General features: G+C 38.4%; 1 long non-coding RNA gene across 1 annotated transcript in view; it reads left to right on the forward strand.

Moving 5' to 3' along the window:
- The first annotated feature begins 3,163 nt into the window (after positions 1–3,163).
- LOC148188949 (uncharacterized) overlaps positions 3,164–13,039 on the forward strand; it is a 74,761-nt gene continuing 64,885 nt past the window's right edge. Inside the window, exons 1-2 of the long non-coding RNA XR_015777138.1 lie at positions 3,164–3,291; positions 3,482–3,573. This is a non-coding gene — a long non-coding RNA (uncharacterized LOC148188949). The remainder of the gene's footprint in view (positions 3,292–3,481; positions 3,574–13,039) is intronic.

Genomic DNA, 13,039 nt, shown 5'->3' on the forward strand with positions numbered 1-13,039 from the left:
ATCTAACTACATGCTGTCAGACACTGACCGCAAATAAGGAACACAAGTGACACTGGACTGGTTGTCTTTAAGGGCTTTCTATGATTAGAAAATGTTTTAATTTATCATATGATGGATGAGTCAGCCAATAGAGGGAGACAAATAGTGACTATAAGCTCAGACATTAACACCCGTCTGCTGTGACTTCATCTTTAAATCCTGCAGGGCAGTGAAAATGCTATGCAATAACTATTAAAAAGAAAGAAGGGCATAGGTGTGTATTTTATCATAGCCATTAGTGTTTTTGGAGAGCAGCGAGAAGCCACACAGATCCATTCGGTTACCTGCTATTGCAGCTCTGCCTTGATGTTGAGATCAAAAGAGAGAGTAACTCTTCAACAAAATTAATCCATCAGCTTCAGAGAGTATTGATATTGCCTTACACCGTGCACAAACTGAAGTCATTTTCTTGACAATGACCAAATAACTTCATGGACATAAGCTTCAGTGCTCTTATAGCCTTTATGTTTTAGTTTCTGACCACAGGGAACAGCAGCAAATAATTGTTTATAAACCTAGCCATCCTTGAAAATTCATGAATTTAGTGTTGTACCTGTTTACATAAAGCAATCAGATGTGCGGTCGCAAGGACAGCCACTGCAACGGAGATTCCTCCTTTTTGATTTGATTTAGAGCAGCAGCTTCCATAAGCATTATCTAACCAATGAATATGACCGGCCTTGTGTTTTTATCAGCATAGGAAACATCATGTTCAGCAAGCAGCGACAGTCCACTTCCATACATCCGCTCAGTAGTTCATCATTCAAAACCAGACTCTTTATTATTATTTTAATGATACAGATAAAAGATATCACTGCTAGATACAGGCTCAACTGCCCTTTAGAAATGCTTTTAAAATAGTTTTAAAGTGTAATCACCAGACTGTATCACAGATCTGCAAGGCCACTGTACTGTACTCTGCTGCTACAGCCAGACTGCAGCTTTGCTTTAGTATATTTAGCTTCCAGCTGTAGGAGGATACAAAGCATTCTCATGTATCTGACCTCCTGACCCTAACATGCATATGATATCCGCTCCTCCACATGTTATACTGGAACCTTTTCTTTTCAGTGTAGTTCACATTAGAGATGGTTTGAGTTCCAGCAAAGTCATAATCAAAGCCTGAGTCCACGAGCTGAGGATTTTCAGATCTTTGAGATTGTGATGAAGTCAGAGACAGATTTCTGTGTAATAAAAAAATCATTTTCTCTTTTGTGGGTGTGACATAAGATTAATTTCATCAGTTGATAATCTACTCTGTTGTGCGGGTGACTGAGCATGTTGATATATGAAAAGTGTCAACAGCATTTTGCTTTAAGCAATTTGTTTTACAAATGGGGATCTTGAATGCATTTCCATAAAATAATGTGTTGTCAAATGTAATCTCTCCTTCTCTTTTCATTTTTTTTTCTGAAGCTAAACAGAAATGGTACAAGGGATCAATCATATATATGAAATGCTTTCTTATACTAACTAATAATGAAAGTAAATATGGGATGAAATGTGGTCAACAAGGGAAAACAAATGTATGTAATTGTGCATTGCAAACAAGCAAATTATATCTAGAGCCATAGTATAAACAATACTAATTTGATACATCCTCTTGCTATATACTGTACAAACTATAGATATACATATAGCTCAAGTAAAAACAATCTTTAATACAGTAAACACACCCTAAAGTAAGTGTGGTCTAGTGTTGTCAAAAGAGTTGATCTATTGATAGATATAAATTCTGAATGTTTGTAACGGTTTCAAAACTCATTTTCTGTGGCACTGGTGCACCAGTTTTCTTCCTCAATCTCTCTTTTGTTTACTAGTCATTCAGCGTTCTCTGCCGCTAACCAAGAAGAAAAAAGTCATTGTTGTCACATTATATCATGTTATGTTGCTGTATTTGTCTTTTAATAACCATTTTAAACTGCATGATGGCATTGCAAAAAGGTATCAGATGTTAATATTGTTCTATATATTGTATAGAAGTTAGAAATTCTAGTATTGTGTCATCGCAAGGATGGCTAGTATGCAAGTTTCCATAAGATACGACTAATGTTAGAGTGAAAAATCTGGCTAGTCTGTCTCCAATATTAAAGAAAATAATTAGATCCAGAATGCATATGTTTCCATAAGATACTATACATATCATAGAGCTCAAACTACATAAATATCCTCATAATAACATACATATCAAAACTAGTAAAACACATAGATATACTGTTTACGGAGTAAAATATTAAATATACCTTTCTCTATAAAGGAGGGGAGGAAAACAGGTCGTCTGCACAACTTCACTTACAGTCACCTGTTGGCACAGAAAAAGCAAAGTCTAACCTACATAATTTCTTTCATTGAAACCATTTTGTTTACTACTGCAAACTGTGTGAGATGCTGTTAGAAGAGGATTTCTGTGTGCTCTGTGAACTTAAAAGCCACAAAATCATGTGACACTGTCTGGCTGAACTCCCCAGTCAGTGATGAAGACTCATCTCTGTTCAGTGAAAGGATTGTAATAACTCATTCATTTTTGTGTTTGTGGATATCAACAGATAGATAGAGCTAAACTTGTATATATCAAAGACTGTCAGCTGCTATGGCATTTATATTTTATCAGAATCATTTATACAATAGAAAGAACAAGAGATCAGTCCCAGCCATAGCCTGTGTATAAAGATATATGATCTTTATATTTTATAAATTTTAGATCTTACTTATACCTTTTAGATCACTATATACAGTCTATGGTCCCAGTTAATATCCACATTCATATTTGCAGCATCAAGATTTTGGAGATTTCTGGATCTGATGTCCAACCCAGGGCTATTACACTGACATTTCAGTTTAATCCAGTGCTCAAGTCCAACCCATGGACTGTACATATAGAGTGAGGACGAGTCTAAGGGCTCCTGACTGACAGGGGCCATAACAATATGAGAACATTAAGATGTTTTTCAGTAGAGGGTTATTAACCTCTTGTCAATAACAGGAAATTTTACTTAGAACGTGGTTTATTTTTTGCTTTCTTGTTTTCGGCAGAAAACGAGTATTGCCCCCCCCTGTATTTTCATGAAATGGTTCGGTCCCGCCCCTACACCTGGCTCACACGGAACCTGCTAACAGAGAGCGGCGAAGAGTGTCAGTGCAGCATCATGTGTCAACCTCCAGAAGAAAAGTCTTGGTACCAAAAACTAAAAGAAAGACAGGAGTGACAAAAGGAAGGGCGACAGTATGTCACCCAGTTCTTCACAAAGAAAGGTGGGTCACCGTGTAAATGAACCTGTTTAGCCCATAGTAACATAAGCTATGTTTGTTGCTCTTACATTAGCTTCACAGAAAGTGCTGTTTACATTGTGCCCCTCTTTTAACCGTCATTTAATCAATACAGCCAAACTTATATCAAGTTATTCATACTGAATCGATTGTCCCTGTCCCTGACTGGTATCAGGCCAAAGCACACAGATGCAGCTTCATCCTCAGCAGCCCTGTGTCCCCAAACACCCCCACCAGTGTCCCAGCCCTACTCCCAGCTGAAGAGAGGTGAGCAGCAGTCTGTCACATCACGTCAGCTGATAGAAACTGAAATGTTGGCTAGGATGTTTTAACCAGTGATTGAAGAAGTAATCAGATTAAAGTAAAAGTAGAAATACTACAGTCAAAAAATACTCCATTGCAAGACAAAGTCCTGGATACAAAAATGTTACATAAATAAAAGTTGATAAGGATTATCAGCAAAATAAAATTAAAAATATCAAAAGTAAAAAGTACTCATTATGAAGAATAGCTCCTTTCAAAGTATCATAACAGTAGAAGTATTATTTCTATGATAACATGAGCTTGTTAGGTTATGATAAGAGTGTTAAATTATTCTGTTTGTATATTAATGCATGTAATTTGTCAGTGGGAAGCCAATTTTAGATATTTTATATATTACTGAGTTGATTGGTAATATATATATAGTGCGTATATATATGCGTATGTGTGTGTGTGTGTGTATCTATATATATATATATATATATATATATATATATATATATATACACACACATAGAAATAGATCTATATAGATACAGATGGATATATATAATGTTTCATAGAGTCATTTAAAGCTTTGAATGGGTCGATTGGGTTCTGGAGGTGTGGTTCCACTATTTGGGCAGGATTGTTGTGACCTGTGGTGGTGGGGTCCATTATGATATGTTTTCATGGGGCCCAAAATTCCTGGCAGTGCCACTTGTGAAAAGAATAGCAGAAGTGTCAGTTTTCATAGCTGTTGTTTTTTTTGTGTGTGTATGTGTTACATTTTATACATTTATTTTAAACAGTATCTATATTTTAATTGAATATTGGCAACTGTACATGCATTTGACACATAAAAGATAAAAACAGTTGTTCAAATTCAACTGTATCATCTTCAGCTGTTATGTTAAACTTGTGAGTCTGGGCTTTTAATAACCTGCAGACTTCATGTTGCTTTGCCTAAGAGAGCTTAAGCCTTGCCCCCTTTCAACATTCATAAAGTCTGTTTAGTTTTTTTACTAGGCAGAAATATTAGTGAGATTTCACTTTACTATAAATATGATCATGCCATTGACAGCAGGGGATGGGTACCAGTTATGTATCCTTGCAACCCTGCAGTGTCTGACTCAGTCTGCAGCCCAGCCAAGAGTGTTACATTTGTGTTCAGGATTTCACCAAGTTGTTTTAATCCTTGGCTGAGCAGCTGAGTTAGATCCACACAGTTTGTAATTAGCCAATTAAAGAGCGTAGTGGAGCCACAGTTCGCGATCTTAACAGAGCTGACTGGCTTCCATTTGACACTGAGAGAGGAAAAGCCTCTTGATCCTGAAGTTGTGTCACTCTGAGCTCAACCTGGATTCACAAGATTTTAAGTGGGAAAGTCGAGATAAATGAAACAATCATCACTTTTAAAACGGAAGGACAAACTAGATTTTTTTTCATTTGTATCGTTCAGGTGGACTATCATAAAGTAAAGGAGCTGTGTGCAACACTCACTCATAAGGATGGAGTAATGGTGTCTTGAGCAGAGAATTAAGTCACGCTCCCCCTCTTTTTTGTGATCTGAGCTTTGCTGCTGGAGCCTGCTGGAGACACAGGATAGACAATGATAGACGCAGATGTGAACGGTGATGTGTCTTGGCTCTCCACTTATGTTTTGATCACCAAAGGCTTGTTAATACCAAGTGTAAGCCGACTCTTTTACTGCTACGAGTGACACAGTAGCAGGCTGCAATACAATTCAATTGAAGCCGGTAACATCAAGCGAGCAGCATAAGTTGTTGCGTTAGCTGTGGTAGCCATGCGTGCATGGTAGTGCGTGTAAGTCCCTGTGGGAGTGTGTCCCACTGGCTAGCAAATTGCCACCGTTGTGCACTGTGGCAGTTACTGTAAATAACAGTAGTCATAGCTCCTGCATATTGCCCAGTCTCTAGTTTGCCCCCAGTTAACACAATAGACTGTATATGAAGAAGGACGACATGCTCCCCAAAGGTGAGGTTATTCAATCTCACTTGGTGTCTGTCTGCTCATTCAAAGTTTGTGCAAATGCATTTCATGCTGGAGATAATCAACATCTAACCCCCTTCTCTTCTGCTTACCAACAAAAACACAAATAAATCAGATAACATAAATGTGGTTACGGCCACTCAGCAACCATAGAAATTCTTTCCGATGGTTCACACACGGAAATATTGCTTTGGGGTAATAGGATAGAAATACACAGACTGAACAAGCACCAGCATCAGGCAACACGACTCATTAAGAGGCTGTGGGAAACGTTCCTGTGGTTCTCCACGAGGGGATGGACCATGTAAGCCTCCAGATAGGGCTATTAGTCCTGCTGGCATGGACTGCAATTGATTTTATCGATGTGTTTTGCTGAGCGAATTATGCCGGCCACACTGTCAAAGGCACCCATTGAGTAGCGGGTGACGTCACATCTGCGTCAGCTAACTTGGAAAAACAGACATCACATGACAGTACTCAGCTCTTCACCTTTTCATGTGGTGTGTTAAAGGCACTCTTTGAGAGCAGAGGGTTACGAGGGAGTTATTGAAACATACAGAGGTTGCTGGAGATATAAATCTTTGAAGTATTTTGGAAAAACATGAATATGTTTTATCTTTGAAGTGTGAACTGCTTCTTCCCTCTTATGCATTTTCACATCTAGTTTGAAAATATTTTTTTTTCCACTCATTCTTGAGTTTTGACTCCACGTGATTCACAACTTAACAGACAATGGACTCCTCTTAAACAAGACAGATAGCAATCAATGATGTCATGATGTCTGTGCTGGCTTTGTGGCTTTTGTTGTGGTCCGACAGACCTGATTGGTCGATGGTGTAATTGAATGAGTTTCTGTAATTACCTGAAAAACAGTGATTGAATCAGAGCCCAATTTAATTAATGGCAAGAAGGATTATGGCCGAAGCACAAAACTCACGGCACTGCTCTTAATCTGCTGGCACCTCAGTCAAAGGAGCGTGCCGTGGGGTTAAGTTGAAGGATAGAGCTTCTCGGGCCAACCATAATTCACCCAAGTGGCTCTGCTTTAAAGACAGAATCACACAAGAGCTAATTGCATGTCACCCATTTTTAGCTGGAATATTTATCTGCACTATATATATTTATAGTGCTTTCAAGGTGCTCGACCAGAAGAGCAGGATGTGGTGTGTGTGTGTGTGTGTGTGTGTGTGTGTGTGTGTGTGTGTGTGTGTGTGTGTGTGTGTGTGTGTGTGTGTGTGCGTGCGTGCATCTGCTTCTGAACTAGGCTACTTGCAGGGACACAATTTTACATTTAAGCCAGATAATGGAATTTGTTGTGTCTAACTAGGGACAAATCGGTTTCAGTTTCATTTATTACAGTGCAAACTGGTTTTAGAGCTCAGTTTTACATAATACAGCCATGTTTATCTCTATAGATTGGTGCATCCCTAAAAGTAAAATAATTTACTGTTTGCATGCGATTTCAGAGCTTGAGGATGTTGCACCACATGACCTGGTGTTCAAACACATACTGTATTTTCTTTTTTTTAGACCTCCTACTGTAGGTATCTGTGAGGCCTAAACATTGTTTGCCCTCATTCCCCTAAACATACTAATTAAGATGTTCCCTCTGGGCACCTAAAAAAGTCTTAATTCTCTTCATAAATAGCCTACTGAAGAATTAAAGTGTAAAAGTAAAGCTTTTTATAGGCCTTGAATTGTGCTAATTAACAAGTTAATGGCTGCCTTTCCAAAATATTAATCATGTCAAACTCCACCATGAATGGATCAGCTAATGGCATCCGAGAACAGCTAAAAGTGAAGTACGGTGAGAGTTCCTTACACACTTCATGTACCAAAAGCTTTATTTAGCATGAAATATGGAATCCTATCCACACAGCCGTATGCTCATAATCACATCATTCCTTCTATATATCATCAAGGCAAGGTTACATAACACATACGGCTGCCAACAAGTCCTACTTAATCATGTTAGTGAGAATCACGTTCTTCAATACCTCCGACTTCTTCCTCACCTTCTTTAGTGCTGCAGATTTGTTTATCTCCCACCTTAATATTTGTTACTACAAGACAATTTAATCACACTCCTTTTCAGTTTGGTTTTTAGTGAATCCATGGACTGATAGCTACTGTAGCTGAGAGCTACATAAACTGACTCACTCTTTTTTGTGTGGGACGGACGCCCAAACACTGTGGCAACCTTGCTGAAAAGGACCTTTGAAGTTGTCAGGAATGGTAGAGGGAGATGAAGAGGCACATGTAGCAACACATTCACGTGAACACGTACACAGGCACTCATCCTGACAGCAGTCCTGATCTTGACATTGCACATTACTGATGAAAATTGGTCAAAATTCACCTTACTTATTTCCAGATTATACCATGATCTGGATAAGTACTCGATTATGATTGGCTGCAGGGTGTCTATAAATTCCTGAGTTCCAGTAAAACTCTATTAATTAATTAATGCGTTTGCTGCATCAGTGGTTTCCAACCTTTTTTCTTTAGGGAGCCTTTTCAGTCATTGAGTGAACTGACAACCCTGAGTAAGTGCCATATTTAGGCAGTATTTCATATTATATCAAATACATAACAATAACAGTTCAAAACAACTCCTGAACTGTTGAAAGATGAACATGATAACTGCGGTAAAACAAGCATTTTGGATGCAATTTTAGCAGATTATTTTCTGAATTTTGCATCAGTAATGAGTTTTCCTGTTATTTTTGGGAAATTTTTCTAAAACGTTCTGTCTGTACAACTTAATTTGTATTTCATGGACAATTTGATGTACATTTTTAACAAGAGTTTCCTGACACCTCTGAAAGTCAAGAAGGCCTCACGACCCCTTGCGAAGGTTTGGTGACCCCTAGTGGGCGTCGGGACCCCCAGGTAGGGAACCAGTGGGCTACATCACTGTCAGTATCATTATTCGTGAAAATCTATTGATCTTGCTAGTGTAACGTCAACTTTTTTGATAATAGCTGGGCCACTCTATGAACTGAACGGACTAGAAATATTTCCCGTCACCAAGTCCAGTGTAAAGTTCATCCTATTTACTAGTGAAAAACGTCTTCATTGCATAAGAACCTTATGGGATACTGATTGTTTGAGGTATCAATCAGTCAGACCCTCAGGTGTTACTACTGAAAAAAACTTAAAAAAAAAAAAACAAAAAAAAAAACGCATGAAAATATAAGTAAATGGTCTTTTTTTTTGTCTTTGGCAAGTGACCACAGTATGAGCAGGATAATGCTCTTCAAGGGGTCCATTATCAGGAATTCATGGACTCTGCAGAGGTCATTGTCTATTAATGGAGTCTGGTGGCTTTGACAAGAGCATAGATGGGGACTTAACGTCATTCATGTTGGAAAGGGCTGTCTGGCATTAAGGTATAGCAGTGAAAATGTTCTCAATGCAGTGTACACTTAAACCAATATTAATGTTTTTAGGTGGGCCTTTTTGTAAGTGGCTAAAATATATTTTGCTGCTGCCCCGAGTCCACAGCAGTACATTGCTTAGCTTGCATGGTTGTGCTCCTGCCTGAATCTCTAAACTGGGGGTGTGCCAACCACCATCTACTGTGGGCAAGGCCTACTGTCTATGCATAAGGCCCTCATACAACCCCACCTCTTATTATGCTCGCTATTTTATATTTATTTATTTATTTATTTACTAATTTTATACATTTTGCAATACTTGCTTTTATCTTAATGTCAATTTCTCTTACTATTTTTATGTTTTACACCAATACACCACAGAAAATTCTTTGTATGAGAGAGCAACTTGGCAATAAACCAGATTCTGATACTGATTTTAAATAGCTTAACTATCCCTTTAATATGCATAGAGATCACGAAGTAGTCGTGGTTGCAGCGGGTTTGCCAGAGAACGTACTGTTCTCGTCATGACGCTTAAAGGGGAGAATATGGTTTAAGGTATTGGCTCAGAACGCAGGATGCAATAAAGGCCAAGAGACGACAGTTTTGGCAGCTAAAACCAGTAGACCAGTTTAATTGGTGCAGACATTCGGTGCACAAATCTGCTCTGAAGTTTAAAGAATAAATACGGCTAACAGTAATGACATGACCAATGCTGGTGTGCTCACGTGGACTACAGTACATCATTTAGTATATAGATTGTTAACTACACATCATTCAAGCAGTCTTGGCAAGCTGATGGTATGTGTGTGTTGGTGCAGCTGCTGTTAATGTACTTGCATTAGGCTGATCTTGTTTTTGTGACCAACAAAAGTGTACAGTTGAACTTTATATCTGTGAAAAGACAACTACTTTTTAGAGAAATGCTTTAACGTGGGCTTGTTTTTAGGCTGGCTGGTACATTTTGTGATGTTATCGATTGGATTTTAACAAGGTTCAACAAGTCCGGCCATTCAGAACTCTCACTACACAGGAGCATGTACTGCTTCAAGTAAAAATGCGAAATCTGCCAACACTTGTTATGGTAAGTTACACACATGACAGTAGGGATTATGTAAGCGCTTCAGGGCTGGTGGTGAACACTGTTTCTTTTTACTGTATTTACGACTTGTTTTTATCATTGCCTTATTTTGTGGTTTCTGCTCTAGAAAGATAAAGTATATATATAAACAGACGTTTAAGGATTCACAGACTAAAGTTTAAAAAAGATTTAAAAAATAACAAATATATGCATTCAAAATTAGTAAAAATATTCTCAATATAGTGTGCACTTCAACTGATATTGCCTGCCTCTCCAAACTGGGGGTGTACAGATCAACATCACCGGACTCTGAGTATCGATAGGCACCCTTTATACAACCCCACCAAGTAAACTTTATTGAAATCAGAAATTAGAAATGCCATATTGGTTGCTATTGAGGACAAACAGAAGTTGACCTTTTCATTGTTGCACTCTGAAAAGTTTCTTGCTTTCAATTTATTTAGGACTTTCTGTGATGGTGTGATGATACACTGTAGAGTTTAATAGAAAATAGCATACAAACAACAGCGAGAAACTATGAGAAACATGCATTTATTGGCAGTTGTCCGGGGATACCAGCGTGCGGCATGTAAGGCCGCAGCAGGAGTCCCTCTCAGCAAGACAAACACCCGAGCGTCTGGCTGTGCGTATGAAAGCGGAAAAGTGTTTTTCAGGCGCTGAAATTGAATGTCGAAATCGATGTCCAGATTTAGTTTTGATATGGCTTAGGGTTGTCATATCACATTAAGATGGATACCCGGTGGGAGGTGATGCCAGGAAGTGTGATGAGGAGGATCCTTTCCTCCAGGAGCAGCTAATCAATATGCCTCTCAGACACTCTCTTTTTCAGCCTGAGCACATCTTTTTTTTTAACACTGCTGACACAGTTCAATTAAACTTGTGCTGCAGAAAAAAAAGGCTGGATTCATTGGAGGGAATTGGGTCTAACTCATTTCAATTTCAGTACACTCAAGCATTTCCTCGCTATTTAATCTACATCTCACACCTTCCTTTAAATAGATGATCAAAACAATTAGGTTATGATGCATCTGGATCAGCGCTTGAATATAACCTAATCTCGCTCTCATAACTGGTTTTGGTGTGCGTTTGTGTGTGCATTGAGTTATGACAAATCACACCTCGCACAGAGCGGTCGCATCCTCTGTCAGCACTCCATCAGACGCGCTCAGAAGGAGACAGAACAAGTGTGGAAGTGATTATATTGAGGTACCCCAAGGCTGTACACAGACACCTGATCAATATTCAATCTCAGTTATTTCACCCCACATTACCATCCCACACAGGGCTGCTCGATGACTGGAAGGCCCCGTTGCAGCTCATTGAAACTGAGAATCGCTTAATCAGAGAAAGTAACTAGATTCGGTGGCGTCAATAAGAGCATGCGAGCTCATGTGTTTAAAGCAGGTGGAGATATTCTGGTGAGCCTTTGATGCTCTATGACAAATCGAGGAGAAACACCTTCAGGATATGAGACAAATCATTTTTAGTTGTTGTGCCAGTCTGCGTTTACGTGGGTAGATGTGTGATATATTAGGAGCTATTATGATTTGTGGATGATTTCAGTCAGTTGATGGATGGATATCAGACCCAGAAACATTTGCCTGAACAACAAAACATTTGTCTTGAATTTAAATCTTTAAGCATTATGTTGGGAGTTCTGGATGAAAACGCCCCCCAGATAATGAATGCCATTATTCTGTCTGGGAAAATATCTGTATTTAAAGATCATCACAAAACAATTCTGGATTTAAGTTTCCTGAAGAATACAGTGAATATCAAGTCAAAAAAAAGTAATCGCTACAAGCCATTGCAAAGTAGCACAACACAACATTAAATGGGAGAAAATTGGAGATTTTTAACTACGCCACGCTCTACTCATCTTATGTGCAGTAGTTCTATCAACCTAATTTTTTTTGTCTTTTTGATTTTATTTGTTGTTTTCTATTTGTCCAATTGCTTTCTCGTCATGTTGGTGCATGTTTTATGTTAAAGTTGTGTGTGAAAGTAGTTTTAGTAAAATGTCAATTGGCAAGTTCGATGCTGTCTCATAAACGACAAACGAACGAGTATGTTGATTTTCCATATATATATAAGCTCTAACAGTTGTAGTTTAAAGATATCCTGCAATGGTCGCAGTTCCACCTCAAAACTACCTGGTTAGGTTTTGGCAACAAAACTACGTGATCAGGAAAAACATCATGGTTTGGCAATAAATAAGTACTTCGGTCACAAATGTAATGTGGCATATATCACGTGACAATATCAAATTCTGCGGCTACAGCATGCTACACATACTAGCATACTATGCTACGTTGTTATTAGAAGAAATGAATATTGACTTCGGCGTGCGAACATTGGTCTCCTGCGTTAAAAAGTCCAGTTTTTTGACACATCCACCGCCCACGTCAACCAACCCTATAGGTGCCTCTTTGATGGTTTTACTACATTGCACAGACTTTGACACTAAATGAAATAAATCAACACTATTGAAATAACATTCTGATGATTTTTATTTGACCCCCTTGCCATTTGTTGGACCTCAGTCCATCTGGTTCAGTATCATATGAAATGATTATTAGAAAATTGTCTTTTCAAACACTCGCCTTGTGTAGGTTTGGAAGATGTCTGTCAAAAATTTTAAGTTGTGCCTTCATAAGGAAAATCTACACCCTGTTGAATTTTTCATGATTTGGATTGACTGAATTAATAATTTTTTCTCAGTAAAGATTTCCTATCATCTGCTGAGCACTTTTTAATGTTTCCATATCCTCCCTGAATAACTAAAAAGATCAACATCATTGTTTAACAGCATTACAAACCTTTATAAATTCAGTACTATATAGACCCACAGTCATCTAGCAATGAAAACTGAGAGATATGTCAAAGCATTCTTCAGATTTTATTAACAGATCTATGACTTACCCATTTCCAGGACATAACTATGCTGGACTGAGATAAGCAGTTTAACAGTCCTGGATCTGGAGAACAGCAGCTTGGA

The sequence above is a fragment of the Plectropomus leopardus genome, chromosome 8 (genome assembly GCF_026936395.1).
Source record: "Plectropomus leopardus strain MGB_pleo_1.0 chromosome 8, ASM2693639v1, whole genome shotgun sequence".
Lineage (NCBI taxonomy): Eukaryota > Metazoa > Chordata > Actinopteri > Perciformes > Serranidae > Plectropomus > Plectropomus leopardus.